Source organism: Mya arenaria, chromosome 3, assembly GCF_026914265.1.
Source record: "Mya arenaria isolate MELC-2E11 chromosome 3, ASM2691426v1".
Taxonomy (NCBI): domain Eukaryota; kingdom Metazoa; phylum Mollusca; class Bivalvia; order Myida; family Myidae; genus Mya; species Mya arenaria.
The window spans coordinates 7,816,781-7,836,195 of record NC_069124.1 but is presented as its reverse complement, the minus strand read 5'-3'; the positions used below and the strand labels follow the sequence as shown (position 1 = coordinate 7,836,195).

Below are 19,415 nucleotides of genomic sequence, written 5' to 3'. Positions count from 1 at the left end.
TGAAAATACCCTTATGAAAATCGCGAGCTAGAAGACGAGCTTGTCAAGGGATCGTACGATCAACTTCCCAATCTAGTTCGCGAGCAAGCGCGCCCGAGCTTTAAGCTATTATGGGCCGTAATTGAAACAAATACCAGCTCGTACGTGTTCGTTTAAGCTCGTACACGCTCAAAATTAAGATAGTACAAGCTTAAAAACAAGATCGTACAAGCTCGTCACGAGCAGCTTTACAGGCTTGTATGAGCAATTTTACGAGCTTGACAAGCATGTTACATTTCACGTCGCGAGCTTGAACAAGGTCGTCATGGGCAGCTTTACGAGCTTGTATGAGCAATATTACGAGCTTGATAAGCTCGTTACAATTCACTTTGCGAGCTTGTGCAAGCCTATCTGAAGTTTAAATAAGAGGACCCTTATTCACCTAACCTTATTCTAGCCCCTGGCGTGTGCTTTTAAAGAAAAACATAAACTATTCATGAATGACAATTTGGACAAATCATGTTCATGAACTCCCACTTAGTTAATGAACTTGACAGTTCATGAACATGATTTTTTCAAAATGTCATTCATGAACTAAGTTCATGAATAGTTAATGTTATTCGCAAACAGGGTAATAATTTCATCATTACTACACGTCCATTTATAACAGTTTTAATTTTTTATGACACTTGACACAATTAGAAAGGAGTCATTGAATTGCTCATTGCAGTCCTTGACAATTTACATCTAGTCTCTGTAGACAGGTCCATTTTCCTTAAATACACTTGATAAGGAAATGAATCTGCGAAAAACTTTTTTGCAGTCATTCTTCTCGTGCTTGTTTTTGTTGAAGTGTTCTCTCCTCAACTCTGGAAGCTTTTGTCTGAGACTTTGACATCCATCTTCCAACCTGAAAAATATTTCTTTTTTTATTTGTACTGCCAATATTTTCCAATAACTAACGGCCAGTTGGTTATCAAATCAGTGCGAATTAAGATTTCAATGTCGCAGGTATATAAATTAATGATAGATTATTGTATTTGTTCAAACTAAAGTGCTCAAATTTATTGAGTCTTATTTTAAAAAAATATTTTTATAAGTGTTTGTCCGTTACAAATAAAATCCACTCCACACATTCACCATATTGTTTTCAAAATCAGAATGAAAATCTTACCATGGGAATTGAAAAATAGTCTATATACTCACTGATGGATTTGGCAATTTACAGCTTTGAATGTTTTTCTCCTTCACTGGTTGATTCTTTTATGGACTGATGATTTTTTTTGTTAGCTCCTTTAGGCCGGCTAAAATAGACGAAACAACATTTCAGACACAAAACCATAATTTGCTTGCATAGTGGTTTTTTAAAAGGTCAAGGGTCAGCAGTGATGCAAAAGCCCATTGAAGGACCAAACTTTAAAATGTTAAAAAAAATCAATTTCTACTTAGTTTTGAGGTTCAATATTTCACTAGCATGATTCATACCCATTTATCCATTGCAACATGGAAATCTTACCATGTGCTTTAAAAATAGTCTACTCACTGATGGATTTGGCAATTTGCAGCTTTGAATGTTTTTCTCCTTCCCTGGTTGATTCTTTTGTGGACTGATGATTTCTTTGTTAGCTCACTTAGGCCGGCTAAAATAGACGAAACAACATTTCAGACACTTAACTATAACTTACTACACCAAAACATGTTGCCAATAATAGATGTTTCACTCCCCTAAAAGATCGTTCCTCAAAACTATATAAGGACTTTTTAAACGTTTTAGTTTTTGACCTTCCCACCCACTTTTGCATCGCTGCCGGACATTTATGGCAATTGATTCTTTTTTTAGACAAAAATAGCCTACTTACATTAAGTAACAAATATAATAGCTGTTAAAATATATAACAATGAAGTATTAGCTGTACGCTAGTCACAAACATTCATTTAACTGTGTTTCTACAAAAACGTATTTCGTACGTTTGTCGCGAAAATGTATTACAACAAAACATATTTGTTCATTACTTTAAAATGTTGCTATGTTATTTTAAACAATAATGTTAGCGTAAAAGATCCTTATAAATGTAATTGAATTATACCCCAAACTTTGCTTGAACTTACCTTTAATAAACGAAACAACACTTCAGTTTATTTGGCGCATTATTTCGACAAACATTTTCGACTTTCCAATAGACCATAATCCTTTGCGGTCCAGGGTGACTTCCGGTTTATTTCCGGGTTATAACGAAGTACAATAACAGCGGACTAATTATCATTCCAGGTTTGTTATAATTTATTTATTTATATTAGATTTGTCATTTTAATGAATTTTTATTACATTATTGTGATATTATTTGAATGACATTTGTTATTTGAGCTATAAATCGCTTGACTGTTTACCTGGACACTTAGTTCTGGTGGGTGGGGTAGATGGTTCAGAAAAGACTGCGGTACTTTTCTTATTGGAGTATTATTAACAACAAATAATTATCATCTATTCTAAAAATATTTGTTTGAAAATCAATACAAATAATACATTAGTCTGTTTTACTTGAAAATCAATACAAATAATACATTAGTCTGTTTTACTATCTGACCATCAAAATCTATTATAAGGAATCTGTATGTACATGACCAGGTATAACTAATAAGTCTTATGAATGAACATATATAAATCCTCATCAATATAAGGTATGATATTTATAATGCTTTGTGTATTTTATTACTATGTAATAAACATTTTACTTAGAAAGAGCAATTATGTCATGCTGTCACCTGTGTAGTCTTCTGAATAATTTGTTACTAGTTAGTTATGTTTAAATATTATGATGGCCACAGGACTAGTCACATACACCCAGGCCTGCACTTAAATTGTCCAGATTGTCTTAAACCCCATCCATAAATAAGTCTGAGAGTTATTTACTTTTTTTATAAAAAATATACTTTTATGTTCCATTCCTTTCTTTACAGATATTATTCAAATATGCTGATGTTATCTTCTGAGATCATTGCTTTCAATGAAGAACATCACTACAATTGGTTGGACTGCTAGATTGGTAGCAACGTGATGGACAGCTAGTGCCTGTTGAAACACTAATGTTGGTTGGGCATCTATTGCTTACTGGGCCGCTATATTGGATGGACCATACGTGTTGATTGAACAATTATAAATGGTTGGACCGGAAGTGTTGGTTGGACCACCAGTGTTGTTTGGACTGCTTGTTGGACAGAATGTGTGATGGACAACTAGTGTTATTTGAATCACTGTTGGATAGACAGTTATTGTTGTTTGGACAGCTATAATCAGTTGATTTACAAGTTTTGGTTGAACAATATTTAATGGAAGCACAAGTGTTGGTTGGACTGCATTTAATGGATGGATATCTACTTGTGCCTGATTTGACCAAAATGAAGTGATGAAGTGATGATTGAACTTCTACTGTAGGTTGTCAGGTCATATTGGTTGGATTCCCATTGCTAGTACTTGTTGGATCTTTTTGTTGGTTAAATTAACTGTTGTTTTTTGAGTGTTATTATTAATGATATTCATACATGTATAATATGTTTAATACGTGCTTAGTATTCAACACTTATGATGATGATTATAAGAGATATTATTATTCAGTAATCATAAATAATTATAAATATATATAATTAAATAAAAAAATTATGTCCTTGTACTTAAGTTATGTTTTACATTTACAATGTGCATCAATGTGACATTTGGTGATTTTTCTGATATTTTATGGACTTAGTCTTTTTTCAGAGTTTGTTAAAATTTCTAAGTTCTCATAGCTTGCTCCATATAATATAATTTGTGGTCCAAGCTCGTGCAAGCTCGTAAAGATAGCAAGCTCGCACGAGCTTGCTCTTGTCAAAACCTTGCGCGATCTCATACAAGCTTGTACGAGCAAGCAACAGGGGAAATTAAGATTGTGCAAGGTCGTAACGAGCTTGTCGCGAGCTCGTACGATCTTATTGAAAGAGCGTATTTTCATAAGGGTACCACGGGTGCTAATACTTGTCTCATTCATTGAGTGTTAAAGTAATTTAACACGTGTCGTTACGGTCACCATGCATACGGTATTTTGAAAAAAAACTTTTTTAAAAACTGGAAAACTGTGGTTTTGAGTTATCTCATTTATGAAATAGTTTAAAGAAATGCATTTGCTTGATCTCACATAGCATTTGTTTGATCTCAAAACTAATATTTGTATAGAATTATCTTTTAGTGTTATCATTCTTTTACTGGATGTTATTCTTGTACTATTTACAATATCATTGTTTAGTCAATCAGTGAATAAAATGTGATCAAAAGTGAGTAAAATGACTATATGTATTTGTTTGCTCTTTGCTCGCTCCTCTTTTTTGCTAAATGCAAAACAAATATTTTTTTATTATTATTTCGCTCGCTCACCCCATTAATTTTTGAAAAAAAAACGATGAACAAGTTATCAATTTGGTGTGGCCTTACCGATTGTTTTAAGAAATTAAACAAATCAAAAGTTTAGCGCAAGGCTGTCTTTTAGAGCTGTTTTATGCAATTGCTAAACAATTTAAAAGTGAGAATTAGGATAAAAAAATGTATCTCAAATCAAATGCAGTTTTTAAGTAACCTATCTATACATAAAACTTTTTAAAACCAAGGTTACACCCTGACTTCATATTGGGGCAAGTTATATTTTGTTCAAAAATAATTAAAACATGCTTATCAAGACCCTTACATACACATTTATTTCGAAATTGCCTTATCATTTTTAAATTATTATACTTAAGCACTTAATGTAAGGTCAATATTAAGGCTGAACTTGGTTTACAATCCATAATATATAATATCTCCATAACAAATATTCGTGAAAAATATCATAAATATTCATGAAAAATATCAAAATCTTGCCCATTTCAATAAAAAGTTGTTCTTTCATTCCTTTTACGATAGCAGCTCATTCTCTTGTCGTCTGTTAGAACACCAATTTCTATATTGCAATTAACAAAATCACAGAACTATAAACATTCATGTCAAATATAACATTATAAAACTCATATCATTTTTAATAAACTATAGACAGTTTTAAAAACATTGTACACATAATGGTTAATGATTGTTTAAAATTTTCAGAATGTCGCAACAAAAAGCTAGAAGATGACAGTTGTCCCACATGCAAAGGCAAGTCCTTAACAAGACAAACATTCTTCAATGCCGCACAAGTAGTGCTAAAAAGAAGTGATGGATCCAATGAAATGATAAAAATGTTCCACACTGATCTAAAGCTTTTATGTGAAATGCCAGACCTAAAAACCATGGGAGAAGATCCAGCCCTGTACCAGTTCCTAACAGCATTGCTACCAATCAATGCTCGTTGCCTCTTCCTTAATGGAAAACTAACCATCATGTCGACAAAACGCAAACATGATCGTTGAACAAATCTACTACACTTTACAGCTCTAACCATATATAAATGTTCATAGGACAGTTTTTACAAAACAAGCATTCTTCAGTCAAGCAATTTGTTCTCAAAAACAAACATTTCATGCATAGGGAATAAGAAAACAGTTTCACACTAAATTGCAGCTTATTTGTGAATTGCCCGACCTGCAAGCTATGGCAACAGATCAAGCCCTAAACCAGTTCTTCACAGCATTGTTACTTATCAATGCTCGTGGACTCTTCCATAACATATAAATCACTAGCATTCTGACCAAACACCATTATGATAGTTCTCATAAACACTGCACAGAAACCCATTATTCTTATCTTTTTATCAACAATACAAAACTTTAACATTATTGCCATTTTGGATTGTATTGCATACCTATAATCATGTCATGTAACTGCTTCATCATATGTTTCCATTTCTCATGTTAATAAACTTCAAAACAAAAGTAATTTCAACTTCTTCTTTCTTCTGTTGTATTTCTCTATTACATAATGTTCATAATAGTGCAACATCATCTGGTTTCCTTCATTTGCTATCACTACATTATTATAATTGTTATTTTTTGGCTTAAGCATGAACACTTCAGTCATTTAAGTAATGGTTTATATTGCATGCAAACTAACACACATACATCAGTTCAAATCATTCAGCAACAACCTTTTTCACATCAATTTGTTTAAACCAATGACTACAGTTCAATTACGCACGTTTTTCTTCATTTCTTTTCCATCATCAACAATTATACATTTGCAGCTTCCCCTTAGTTTTTACTATACACTCTTTACTTACCTCTTAATAATCAAAACTTTAAGAATTGTTTAATTTCAATTCAATATACAAAAATTGTCATTTTAACAGTATTCAAATTTGTTTCCAAAGAGAAAATTAATCGCTTGGAGGAAGATGTCCGAAGCTTAAGAAGGAAGTATAGGAAATTGGAGGAATGCATCTTAGAATTAGAAAAAAACAAGCAGGACAGGGCCATTATTAAACGAAAGTTCTGCTGAGAGTCTTGTGAAACAAGTCGTCACAGTGGTGAAACCAGTCGCCATTGTGGAACTAGAACAGGCTGTTGAACAAACCAAGACTGTGAACAAGACTGTGGAACAAGACATAACTGTTGAAATAGATGTGGAAGCTGTTGTTGCCAAGGGTGTAGGGGTACACAATAAATTCAAAAATGTGTGTTTACACTTATTCACCAGTGAAGAACTCTGTTCTGGGACAAGGACTGGGAAAAGGACTATCAAATGTATAGACGAGGTTAAACCCCAGCTGAACCAAAACCAGTTCCAACAGCTGGAAAGTTGTGTAGTCAGCAAATACCCACTTTATGACAAAGAAACTTTCATAAAAAAATGAAAATTTGCAAAAGTTCTGCGAAGAGACTAAAAAGAAAAAAAATAAGAATTAAGATTCATAAAAACTTGACAGAAACACTTGTATTCTAACACAGTTTCCCTTTCCCAACCTGGTGGATTTTTCCATGAAAACATTATAAAATTGTCCTTGAAAAGTGCTTGAATTTTATTATATGTTATATATACCACATTTTATGTTCACCATGGTACATTACTCAATTGAGTTTGTTTCGTGCAGTTAGATACATTTGTTGTCCATCAGTCTGTTCTTTTGTTAACAATTTCTGTCTGGACTACTAGTCAGAAGCTAAGAAGTTAATAAATTGTTCTTAAACAAGTTCAAGAACTGTTCCTGAACATGTTCAAGAACACATGAACATCTTCAATAACTGTTCTTGAAGTTCTAGAAATGGGTTAGTTCTTGAACTGCCATTTAATGCTCTTGAAATGTTTTAGAACAAGTTGAAGAATTTGTTCAAGAACAGTTCTAGAAATTCTCGCAGGGGTAGCTCCCTTTTATTCTGTAACGTGGGTCAAAGGGCAATCAGTATTTTCTCTGCTTTCAGATGTCTGACTTTGGAGAAAGTTTGGAGCAAGAGAAGAAGTCGAACCTAATAAGGGAACTAGGTCTCTTCGGGCTATCAACAGAGCATCAAAAAGGCCCTGTTGCAGCAGAAGGTCGCCATTGCTAAGAGCCAGAACCAAAGACTGTGGTTGAGGACCATGGCTGCAGAAGCTTGTGATCTGCAGTTTCAGTCAGATCAGTGGGTAGATGAGAATATTTGCAAGGTCCCCCACAAACAGATTCCTGTCAGTGAGATGCCGGCTGGTCCCTCAAGGGACATTCGTCTTCAGAAGGACCCTTCCCTTGAGCAGGTCCTCAGGAACTTTGCAGAGGCTACACTTGAGTCAGAAAGTGAATTTGTAGAGATGGTGGTGGCAGAGGAGGAAGCTTTGTTAGCTGAGCCGTCAGAGGAAGCTCAGGAGCCGTTGCCTTTGTAAGAAATGTCACGGCTACTAGTCAACCGAAAGTTGCTCCTAAGGTTGCTCCCAAGGAGAAAACACCACACAAAGTACTGAAAGAGCCTGGGACAAGGCATCATTCCCCAGGGACTCTTCGCGTCATAGCTCAGGTTCGAGTTCTCTCCGTTCCTCTGGGGACTATTCCCGTTCCAGGCAGCAACCTGCAAAGAGGCAGCAAAATCCCGATAAGCATTGGAGATCACCAGAAGGCTGGAGGATGACTGGTCGTCAAAGGTCCTACCAGCCCAGATCACGGCCTATTGATTCCAGTACTAGGAGTCTTAGGAGCATGAGTCCAGCTAGGCAGCCAGTCTAGAGGGGGCACATGTTCACGTCTGTGTAAATTCTACCTCTGTGGACATAAACAAAACAAAACAACTCATACCGAGGACATAAAAAGGAAAAAGTTGACCTCAAGAGGAACAGTGGAAATGGAAGAGTTCGGGAAAAAGAACAACGGCGAGGATACTCTATATCAACTGAAAAGAAAAGGCAAGAACAAAAAAGAAAGGTGAAGTTAAAAGATTTGATTTTTTTAAATTCCATAGCGTTTTATTTAATTAAATAAATTAAATAAAATTTCAACTGCAAACATCCTATTTTCCCTGAAAATCTAAAGAAAATAGAGAAAAGAAAAATGAGAGTAACTGCCGAAAGCTTGAAGTTGTGTCATAAAAAGCAGAAACTCCTTTTAAAAGTCTTTGATGAGGACTGTGTGTCCCTACAATTTCTTAAACAAGTACATGACATGAGGGACCAAGCACGAGCTGCTCCATTACATGGAGGAAATACTTCTTAACAAAGAAAAAAGGCTTTTTTCCCATGTTAAGGTTTACGGTTCAAAGCACTCGAAAGGAGATTGTGATGCAGAAATAGAAGTTTCAAACAGAGCAGTCGATCATGCAATAATTGGCAGGAAGGTAATTAAATTAATTTCGAAATAAAACAACTCATACCAACAAGACCAATCCCTGTAAGCATTGAAGGGCAGGAACTAAATGAACAGCCGAAAGGAAAGAGGTCAGGAATTAAAAACAAATTTGAGGATGCTCTAGATGAACAACCAAAAGAAAAGAGGTCGAGAGCAAAGAAAAATGTCAAAGAGGCTCTATGGGACAGTCATAAGGGAAAAAGACAGTAACGAGGAAAGCGTTGATCTCTTGAGAAAGAGTGGAAATGGAAGAGTTCTGGTACAAAACACAAAGTCGAGGATGCTCTAGATGAACCAAATGGAAAAAGGCAAGAAACGAAAAAAGAAAGAAGGTGAAGTAAAAAGATTTGTAAAGGTAATTAAAACAGTGCAGCAGAGCTCTATAATTACTGTAAATTGAATTTAGAAATGGATGAACCCTTTCATAAAAAGAAGTTCTTCTTTGTTAAAGATGAGGAGATTGTTAGGAACGGAAAAGAAACCAATGTTTAAACTTTACCAAACACGAGGAAAATACATCAAATTATAATGTGAGAGAGACTATTGGCAGCAATGAGGCATCCACTCTGATAGTTCGTAATTTGTCCTGCTTCTTCAAACGGATATAAACAATACAGCACACGATGAAATTGCTGTACAGGATTCATCCGACAATGATGGACCACTGGCATGTTCGAGAACTTTGAAAAGACAAACAAAGCAATGAGGAGAGTGTTAATTCTACTTATTCTGAGGCAGGTGAATTGTCCCATGCAAAAGGAACATACTGCAAAGGTATGCATAATTAGGCTTGGAAGATAAAACCTATAGTGTGTAAGTCGATTAAGCAAAAACCAAGAAATTCCAAAGGAAATCTGTCACTGGAAAAGCTAAAAAAATCAATTAAAATACTGAAAGTAAGAAACAAAAACAGTCTGGGAGCAATTTAACTGATGTAGATAATTACAATCACATAAGGCTCACGCCAGAAAACTTCAAAAAGTTCTTGCTGATATAAAAGGAAATGCATATGTTGCTTCGGATGGTAATTGCTTTTTTTGCAACTGCTGCAGGAAGTGTACATATATGGTAGTGTATATATATATTTGTTATTATCATTATTGCATTTTTATTCACAAAGTGTTTTGTATAAGTTGGTTAAACGATGCTAACTAAACGGTTGTAAATGTTGTGGTCTCTGTAGCCACTTTATATGTATGTGCATGTAATCTGATCCCGGGACTTCTGGAAGATATACTATCATGAATAAAGCTAGAAAACGGTCATCTGTTGTTTCTAAGGATATCTAATCCCCGAACATATTAAATCTATCCGAATTTCCATTGCCTGCAATCTATTCGAAATGCTATGACATTAGACAAAGTAAAATTAGCATCGTTTAATAACAAGACAATAGGAAAGGCTAATGAGCTAACCAAATATGGAAAATGGTACAAAATAAAGACATTAAATGATCTAGAAATGATTAAATCAGTATCGGCAAACACAGTTATACCAGTGCTGGACAAAGTAATATGTTTGGGGTACTTACTGTCATCAAAACGGATAATGGCAGTCCATTTAACATAAGTGCCTTTTTAGATTAGGCCTAAAAAAAATACATTTGGTTCGGGTTACCCGACCCTACCTACGGAATAGGCGCCGACCCTAACGTTTTTATAGTCAGTTTGAAAAAAAAATATGAAAAACTAAAAAAACTAAAAAAAAAAAAAAAAAAAATCTTTTTTTTTTTTTTTGCTTTTCAATATGTAGTTTAAAACCTTAATTGCTTATATAGAAGATAACTTTAACACCATTCTCCAACGATGAAAATGACATTCTTATATAAAGCCTAATAAAAAATAAATAAAAAGCCTACCTACCCTACCTATTTTTGAATAGGATGTAACCCTAACCAAACAACTTTTTTTTTAGGCCTTATGCAAAATACTGTGGATTTATTCATAGAAGAACCACACTAAGGTTACCCCGGTCCAATGCTCTAGCAGAGTCCTTCAATAAGCCACTTATGAAATATATCAAATCGTTATGTGTGGAAGGAATAAACTGGAAACAGGAATTATACAATTTCTTTAAACAATATAGAGCGACGCCACATAAGTCAACTTGTTTAACGCCGTTCTGTTTTTTGTTTCAGCGGAAATCATCAACAAGATTACTGGATATCGCCAAACCAGGACAAGATATCAGATGAGACGAAACTGCAAGGCGTAATGACGAAAAATCCAAATTCCACTCAAAATAATATGAGGACAAAAGGATAAAGGCAAAGGAACGCCGCATTAACATTTATGACAAAATACTGCTGCAAAATGAGACACCTTCTAAGTGCACTACGCAGATCAAGCCAATACCATACACGGTAACGAAAACAAAAGGACCTATGATCAGTGTAGAAAGTGATTCGGGACATCATGTGAAACGCAATTTATCTTTTATGAAAAAGGTTAAACCAACCTTGGACGCCTCTAACATAGACAGGAATAACGCTGACGATGATGTTGGGGATGGTCATCGATAATAATGGTGGTAAAATATGACGGAGGCTCATACCCGACCACCTAGGGAATGACGACCACCGACTTCTTTGTGCGATTTTGTGTGGAGTGTTCATAATAAGGTTTCATAGAAATACTGGCATAATAAACCCAGTGAAACCTGCATATCGAAGATATTTGATCTATCGTGTGAGTTGTGGAGTTGTAAACATAAAATAAGTACAAAAGTATCTTAATTCTTATAATATTTTCATCACAGTTAATATTGTTAAGGCGTTTTAAATATGCTTGGACACATGAACATATGATTAAATCTAAAACATTCAGTACATTTAAAAATCCTCACAATGAATATCTGTCAAAAACATACTTTATAGTAAAGAAGTGAATGTGAAAAAATTACGGACAATAGATTACAGACAATTACCTTATATTACATTATTCTTTATTAAAAAAACATTAATATTAAAGATTTTGAAATAAAAAATGGTTTCCTCTGGTCCTGACTTTGTTTGTGCGTGCTGTTGTCAAACATTCTTTCGGCATTCAGTTAGTGACACTACTCGAATGAAAGACAGCAACTCATTCAAGAATTACCTGCAGTCATATCAGAATGAAAGTGGTGAAGTATGGATATGTAAGACATGCTTGCGATCTGTTAGACAGGGAAATGTGCCGAAAATGTGGGCAAACAATGGTTTGTCATTTCCCAATAGGCCAAAGGCATTAGAGCTTTCAACTTTAGAAGAGAGGTTAGTGTCTCCGAGACTTGCTTTCATGCAATTGAGAGAAATGCCGCGTGGTGGGCAAGTTAGCGTTAAGGGTAATATTGTCAATGTCCCTGCTGATGTCACCAATACCATAAAATCATTACCAAGGATAATGAATGACTGCGAAACAATAATGTTGAAACTGAAGCGTAGATTGACATATAAGCACCACATTGCATTTGAAAACATAAGACCCAACATGGTGTTTGAAGCAGCAAAATGGTTAGTAAGCAATAGTAGCCTTTTCAGGAATGAAGGTATTGTTGTAAATGACACCTGGCTTGAGACTTTTTCCTTGGACAGCTCTATCCATGTAGATGATGATCTTGAGGATGTCAATACAGGTGATGAAAGTAGAAACATGTCCACATCCTGGACAGAAAATGACAATTTCACAGAAAGACCAACTGGAAATACTGATACATTTTTGCAGGCTGCAGATTTCAAGGAATTCAATCAGATATTATGTGTTGCCCCAGCAGAAAACAATACACCAATCAGTTTATTTCAAGACTTGCACTCAGAAGTTATGGCATTTCCTTCTATCTTCTGTGGTCAGAAACGCACACAAAACTCTGAACGCCTTGTACCGTTACACTACAGTGATATATGTAAGTGGGAATTGAGAAATGTTGATAGACGGGTTGCAATTTGTGTTCCAAATTTGTTTTACAAGCTGAAAAGGCTGCAAATCAAGCAGATACGAGATAAAGTTACACTTCCAGTACGAAAATGTAAAACAAATGGTCAGAAATATACTGCTGGAGACATTCTTTCACCAGGATTTGTTGATAAACTTACAATGCAAGATGATGGCTATCGAGTGTTGCGGAATATCAGAGGTTCTCCACCTTATTGGGAACAAGCGAAAAGAGATGCTTTTGCTTTGATCAGACAACTAGGTACGCCTACATGGTTCTGTTCATTTTCAGCTGCTGAAACAAAATGGGAAGTGTTATTGAGTTCATTGTCAAAACTTGTAAATGGGAAAATTTTGTCCGCAGAGGAAATCAAGCTGTTAAATTGGCAGGATAAATGTTCCCTCATCAAATCAGATCCTGTGGCATGTGCTCGTTACTTTGATTTTCGTGTTCAGTGCTTCATCAATCATGTCCTTAAAAACTCCTCGCACCCTGTTGGTGAAATATTAGACTATTTCTATAGAGTTGAGTTTCAGCAAAGAGGATCACCGCACATAATATGCTGATTTGGGTAAAAAATGCTCCAATTCATGGCATTGCCTTAGATTCAGATGTGACAGCATTTGTTGACAAGTACATTACTTGTAAAAATGATGAATCAATACCTGTGTTGGGAAATTACCAGACACATAGGCATGCTAAAACATGTCGGAAGATGGGAAAAACCGTTTGTCGTTTTAACTTTCCATTAGCACCAATGCCCAAAACTCATTTTACATCCATTAGATGAATCATGCACACACACACAGCTTCAAGAAAAAATTAAAAAAATAAGTGCTGCATTGGATGAGTTGCGCAAAACAGATGTATGTCTCACATTTACGGACTTTTTGGCCAATTTAAACATGACAGAAGATGAATATTTATTAGCATTGCGTTCTGTACTGAAAAGAGCGACTGTGTTTTTGAAAAGAGATGTATCTGAATCCAGAATCAACAACTTCAATAAGACATTGATCTGCTGGTGGGAAGCTAATATGGACATACAATATATACTTGACCCTTACTCGTGTGTTTCTTACATTGTCTCATACATATCAAAAGGACAGAGAGGCCTTTCTAATTTGCTTCTGGAAGCTTGTAATGAAGCCAGGGAAAAGGATAGCACAGTAAAGGAACAAGTAAGACGGATAGGCAATCAGTTCCTGTCAAGTGTTGAAATAGGTGCTCAAGAAGCGGCATACCTTGTGCTTCAAATGCCTTTGCGAAGGTCGACTAGACAATTTACCTTTGTAGATACAAACAGACCAAATGATAGAACAAGTCTCATAAAATCTTTTTCCCAATTGTAGGATCTCCCTTCATCTTCCAAAGAAATAGAAAAGGACAACATTTTAAAAAGATACATACGGAGACCAAGAGTTATGGACCAAATTTGTTATGCAGAGTTTGTTAGTTGGTATGACCTTTGTAACGTCAAGAAAACTGTTGTTACAAGTGGACAGGCAACAGACGAAGATGAATTGCCAGAAAATGAATATGAGGAAGACGAAACCGATGAAGTTGAAATGGAAGAAAACAATCTATTATTGCATCCCATCATCAAATTTCCATGTGGCACCACAGTGAAAAAAAGAACCACTCAAAAAGTGCTTTATTGGCATCATGTGCCTTTAAATAAGGATCCTGAAGAGCATTACAGGCAACAAATTATGTTGTTTACTGCATGGCGTTTTGAAGATAAAGACATTAAGGGGGCATATGATTCTTATCAATTGTGCTTTGAGGGAAAGTTGGAAGAGATCACGAGAAATAAAGTTCAATATGAGCACATGGATGCTGACTTCTTTGATGAAATAATGAGGGACCTAGAAGGTAATACGAATGAGACAAATGTTGAAAATGAGCACCGGGAGGCCATAGATGTAATGGAGGGTGATTCACCATGCAAGAACTTTACCTGCTTTGATCTGGGGAGTGTTGAAAACAATGAACATCATTATGACCTAGGTGAAAATTTGGGTATTGCAAGGCAGAATGTAGCAAGTGTAGTTGACATGCCAACAGGTAATGATGCAGAGTTTTATGCCTATAGGAACACAGTTCAGGATTTAAATAATGAACAAAAAACTTTCTTTTACCACATACTCCATGCTGTAAAAACTGATCCAGAGCCTTTTCATATATTCTTGTCAGGCGGTGCAGGAGTTGGCAAAAGTGTGTTGATAAGAACCCTCCAACAAGCCCTGGGGAGATACTTGAATCATTTAAGAGACAAAGATCCCAGTTCTTTGAAGGTCCTGCTCTGTGCTCCTACTGGTAAAGCTGCTCACAACATAGGCGGTAACACTCTTCACTCAGCATTTTGCATTCCAGTCAGTCAAGGTTTTCATTTCAAGCCATTAGACATGCAGCAGTTGAATACTCTGCGCGCACGTTATCGAGATTTGCGCATACTGGTTATAGATGAAATTTCTATGGTAGGAAGGAATGTGATGAATTTTATCAGTCTCAGACTTCAGGAAATTATGGGATGTGTCAAACCATTTGGAGGTATCAGTATTTTAGCTGTTGGTGATCTATTTCAGTTAAAACCTGTAATGGATGCATGGATTTTTTCAACTTCAGTTCAGTCAGCAACTATGAGTAGCTTGGCAGCGAATGTTTGGATTGATTTATTTATGTTCTTTGAACTCACAGAAATAATAAGGCAGAAAGATGATAAAGATTTTGCCACACTACTGAACAGACAGCGTGAAGGCGAGCACACTGTTGAAGACATTGACATATTAAAAAGTCGTTGTACTGAGCCTGACTCTCTTTCTACGGCACCACATATTTTTTGCAGAAAGGTTGATGCCATTGACCACAATGTTTCAGTTCTCTCAACCTTGCCACAGTCTGATGTCATAACAGTTGAAGCAGTAGACTGCATATCTGGTGATTTAAATGCTGCAATGCATGAAAAGGTATTGGCAAAAGTGTCCACAGATGCAAGCAAAACAATGGGCCTTGGCAAAGTACTGGTTCTTGGTATTGGAGTTCCATGTGATATTTGCTAAAATATCGATGTAAATGATGGTTTGACTATGTAGTGAAATATTTTGACTTCCGCGTTCCAAGCTCGGATAGGTGTAGTATAGTATGGGTGGAATTTCAAGACTCTACCATTGGACATAAATGGCGAAGGAAGTACAAAAACCTGCAAACAAGTGCAATAGATCCATCATGGGTTCCTATCCTGGAAACAACAAGGAAGTTTCCTGTAAAACATTATAAAACATACCTTGTAGTGCGTCGTCAATTTCCATTGGTTGTAGCAGCTGGTAAGACTATACATAAGGCACAAGGTTCAACAATGAAAAGTTGCGTTATGCACTTTGGAAATCGAGCTGTTCCACATTTGCACTATGTTGGTTTGAGTAGAGTAACATCACTTTCAGGGATTGACATTATAAAGTTCAATGAAGACAAAATAACGACGTCTACTGATGTACATGCAGAAATGGAACGCCTTCGTAATGATAGAATTCTGCACCTGAATTTGCCTACACTGAATATCTGGAACAATGAAATGATTATTTGCTTTCAAAACTGCTGATCATTACATCAGCACATAGATGATATTCGGCATGAGCAGAATATGTTGAATGCTCAATTGATTGCTTTTGTTGAAACAAGAGTTCATGAACCATCTTTATACACTAGCAAATACCATATTGATGGCTACTTTGCATATTCCTCCACAAAAAGCAGCTCTGCACATGGTATAGCAATATATTCCAGATCAGAATTGAACCATTTTTCTGTCCATACATTCTCAAACATAGAATGTGCTGTTGTTCAAACTGAAACAAACATTGTGGTGTGTTTCTTATATTGTCCACCTGCTCAAGCAGTTGTTATGAACTATGCAGCTTTCATGAGAAATTTGATAGAGATACTACCTAATGTAGGGACATATTTCTTAATTGGTGATTTCAATGTAGACTTTGCTTTTGAATCAGACTTATAACCTGAAGCAACTCATTCAGTCTGTGACAACAGATTATGGATCTTGTTTGGATCACATTTACCTTCCTTGTTCTGATGAAGATACTCTTGCTTCTGGTACTTTAGAGTCTTACGACTCAGATCACAAACCTGTCTACATAGTTCGCAAGAAATGATTACCAACAAATGATTTGAAACATACAAAGCGAGAAAATAAATTTCAGTCAATGCTTTCTTAATTTGAAGTTGCATATTTAATTTCAATTTTTTATTATAAAAACTTCATTTCTTTATGTGCTTTAATACAATATTTATTATCTAATCACTCAATTCACACATACATGCAAATACTACTTATATAATTATGCTCATTTGAATGCAACTTTTGAACACTAATAACTTTGCTTTTTTTCATGACATGAAGTTTAGTTGAGCAAACATTTTTAAAATACATAAAAGAAAATGGTAAATGGTTTCAATCATGCCTTACCCTTACAGATGACAACCCTAACAGAAGCAGTTAGCAGCAGAAAACCCTTACCCTATGACGCAGGCGTTAAGGCAAAGGTAGTTGCAAGGGGCAGTATCTTGCACTACACCAGCCAAGGGCAAGATAAGCAATCCTTGACTGTGACGTTAGCGGATTTCTCTTCGGCAGTCAAGTGTATAGTGTATGATGCTGCTAAATTTCCACGATTTGCTGTTGGGCATACAGTTTCCCTCAAGAATATCATCATAAGGAACAATACTATCATTATTACCAAAACATCAAAAGTGTTCCTGGTACCAGGAATGGATGTCCCCCAGCAGAGCGAGCGTGAGGGCGACCACTTGGTGCATCCTCCTCCAGCGCCGGAATTGCCATTGGAGCAGGCGCTGAGGTCACCCGCAAAGTCAAAGGTGACCGTGAAGGGCCAGCTCATACAGGTATTGAATGTTATTTTAACCTTATTCAAGTTTGTCTCTGTAAGAATTTTAAAATGTTATGAACCAGTTTCTGCAACTGAAATTTTCTTACTTATAAATTCTCCCTCCTCGAAGTTTATTTATATATCCAAGTGAAGAGCATTTATTTCCACGATTATGATAGACAAAGCAAATAAATTTTGTGCTAATCAAAGCAATACACTTCAGGAGGACAGCGTCAGGGAGGTTACTGTCAATAGCTCGCCGGTGAAGTTGAAGGACCTCTTCCTTAAAGACTCGACAAGGGAGAAAGTCAAAGTCACTTTGTGGAGACAGCTCCAACTGAGGCCAAGCCGGGTGACTTAGTTGTGATTACTGACTGTGTGGTAACAGTTACAAGAATGAGGTGTCGCTCTCCTCTACATCATCGACCACCATGAAGGTAGTTATCTGTCTGTTTGGTATTAGTTGTTAATAACAGTCATTTCTGAAGAAGTATCATGCTTCATTCAAGAGTTCATTACACTATTATTTCAAAACATTAAATACATACAAACAAGCAATTTTTAGTATCCTTTTTACCAAAGACTCTAACCTTCTTATAAATAGCTTCAAAGGCAAAAATATTAGACATTTGCTGAATGCTTGAAAAATGTAATGTGGTCCACTATCGCTTCATAAGGTAGACATATCTGTTCTTTGCACATTTCTTTCAATTGGTATCCTACATATAAACTATAGTTTTCCCAAGTAATACATTTTTGGTAAGAAATGTATAAATTCTGGTTAGTCTAATACAATATTGACAGTGCATATGGTAGTTAAGGGAATTTACAAAGGACACTAATAGAGTCTCTCATGAATGAGTTCTTGAAAGTTATTTAGAACACATTTATATCTCCAGCATATTTGTTGCTTGTCCAATAATATCAATATGATTGCAGTAATGAATTATATTGATGTAATACATTTTATGGTTCCCTGAAATATATATTTCTCTTTTTGTTTTTATATAAATTTGAGTGAAACGTGTCATTGTACTGTATTGAAAAAACAACAATAGTCAGATGTTGTCAGCATTCAAAGTCATGATTTTGGTAAGTTTGAATCTTGTCAAAAAATACATTGGGCTATGCCATCATTCAATTGATGAGTATGAATTACATAGGAAAGGGCAAACATCGTCAAAAATTTGATATATTATAACTGCAAAAAAACCTCCACAACCATATTTATTCCACTGGAAGTGTTGGGGGTATTTTGCTTTGCACATGTCCGTCCTCAGTCGATAAAATATTTTCCAAGTGTTATCTTCTCAATTCCTGGACCTAAGGTCATCAAGTTTAACATAAAGATTGGACCTGACCAGTAGATGACAACCATAGATTTTAGTTTTCATCAGATCAAGGGTGAATGTCACACAGCCCTTAAGCATAAAATCAACGATTCCTTGACCTATAGCCATTTAACATGACATAAACATTGGGCTAGACCAGCACATGACCCCTTTAATTTAATTGATATTCAGTTCAAAGGTTAAGAACACAGTCACTTTAAGCGAAATGGTTGAGAAAGCTTCACTTAATGATGAATTAAAAATCTTTGACCTATGGTCATCATACTAATCAGGAAGGTAGGGACTGAACAAGTGATTAACCCTATAAATTAAATGAATCATTAGGTCAAAGGGGAATGTAACAGTTACAAAGAAGGAAAACTCAACAATAACTAACCTATGGCCATCAACCTTGTTGCGAAGGATGGGTTGACCAGTAGATGGCCTGTTTGATTGAAGGCTTATAAGGTCAAAGTTCAAGGTCACAGTGCTCTTTAATACGCCAAGGTTGAAAAAGCATCTCTGGCTAATAACTCAACAATGCCTGAATC

General features: G+C 35.7%; 1 long non-coding RNA gene and 1 pseudogene across 1 annotated transcript; one reads left to right on the top strand and one right to left on the bottom strand.

Moving 5' to 3' along the window:
• Nucleotides 1-320: 320 nt before the first annotated feature.
• Nucleotides 321-2,179, bottom strand: LOC128227432 (uncharacterized). The gene is made up of 4 exons (XR_008259818.1): nucleotides 2,089-2,179; nucleotides 1,523-1,619; nucleotides 1,186-1,283; nucleotides 321-889 (listed from the first exon to the last, which is right to left on the bottom strand). It is a non-coding gene; the product is annotated as an uncharacterized LOC128227432 (long non-coding RNA).
• A 3,089-nt stretch (nucleotides 2,180-5,268) lies between these two features.
• On the top strand, nucleotides 5,269-6,797 carry LOC128228675 (uncharacterized; annotated as a pseudogene).
• The last annotated feature ends 12,618 nt before the right edge of the window (nucleotides 6,798-19,415 follow it).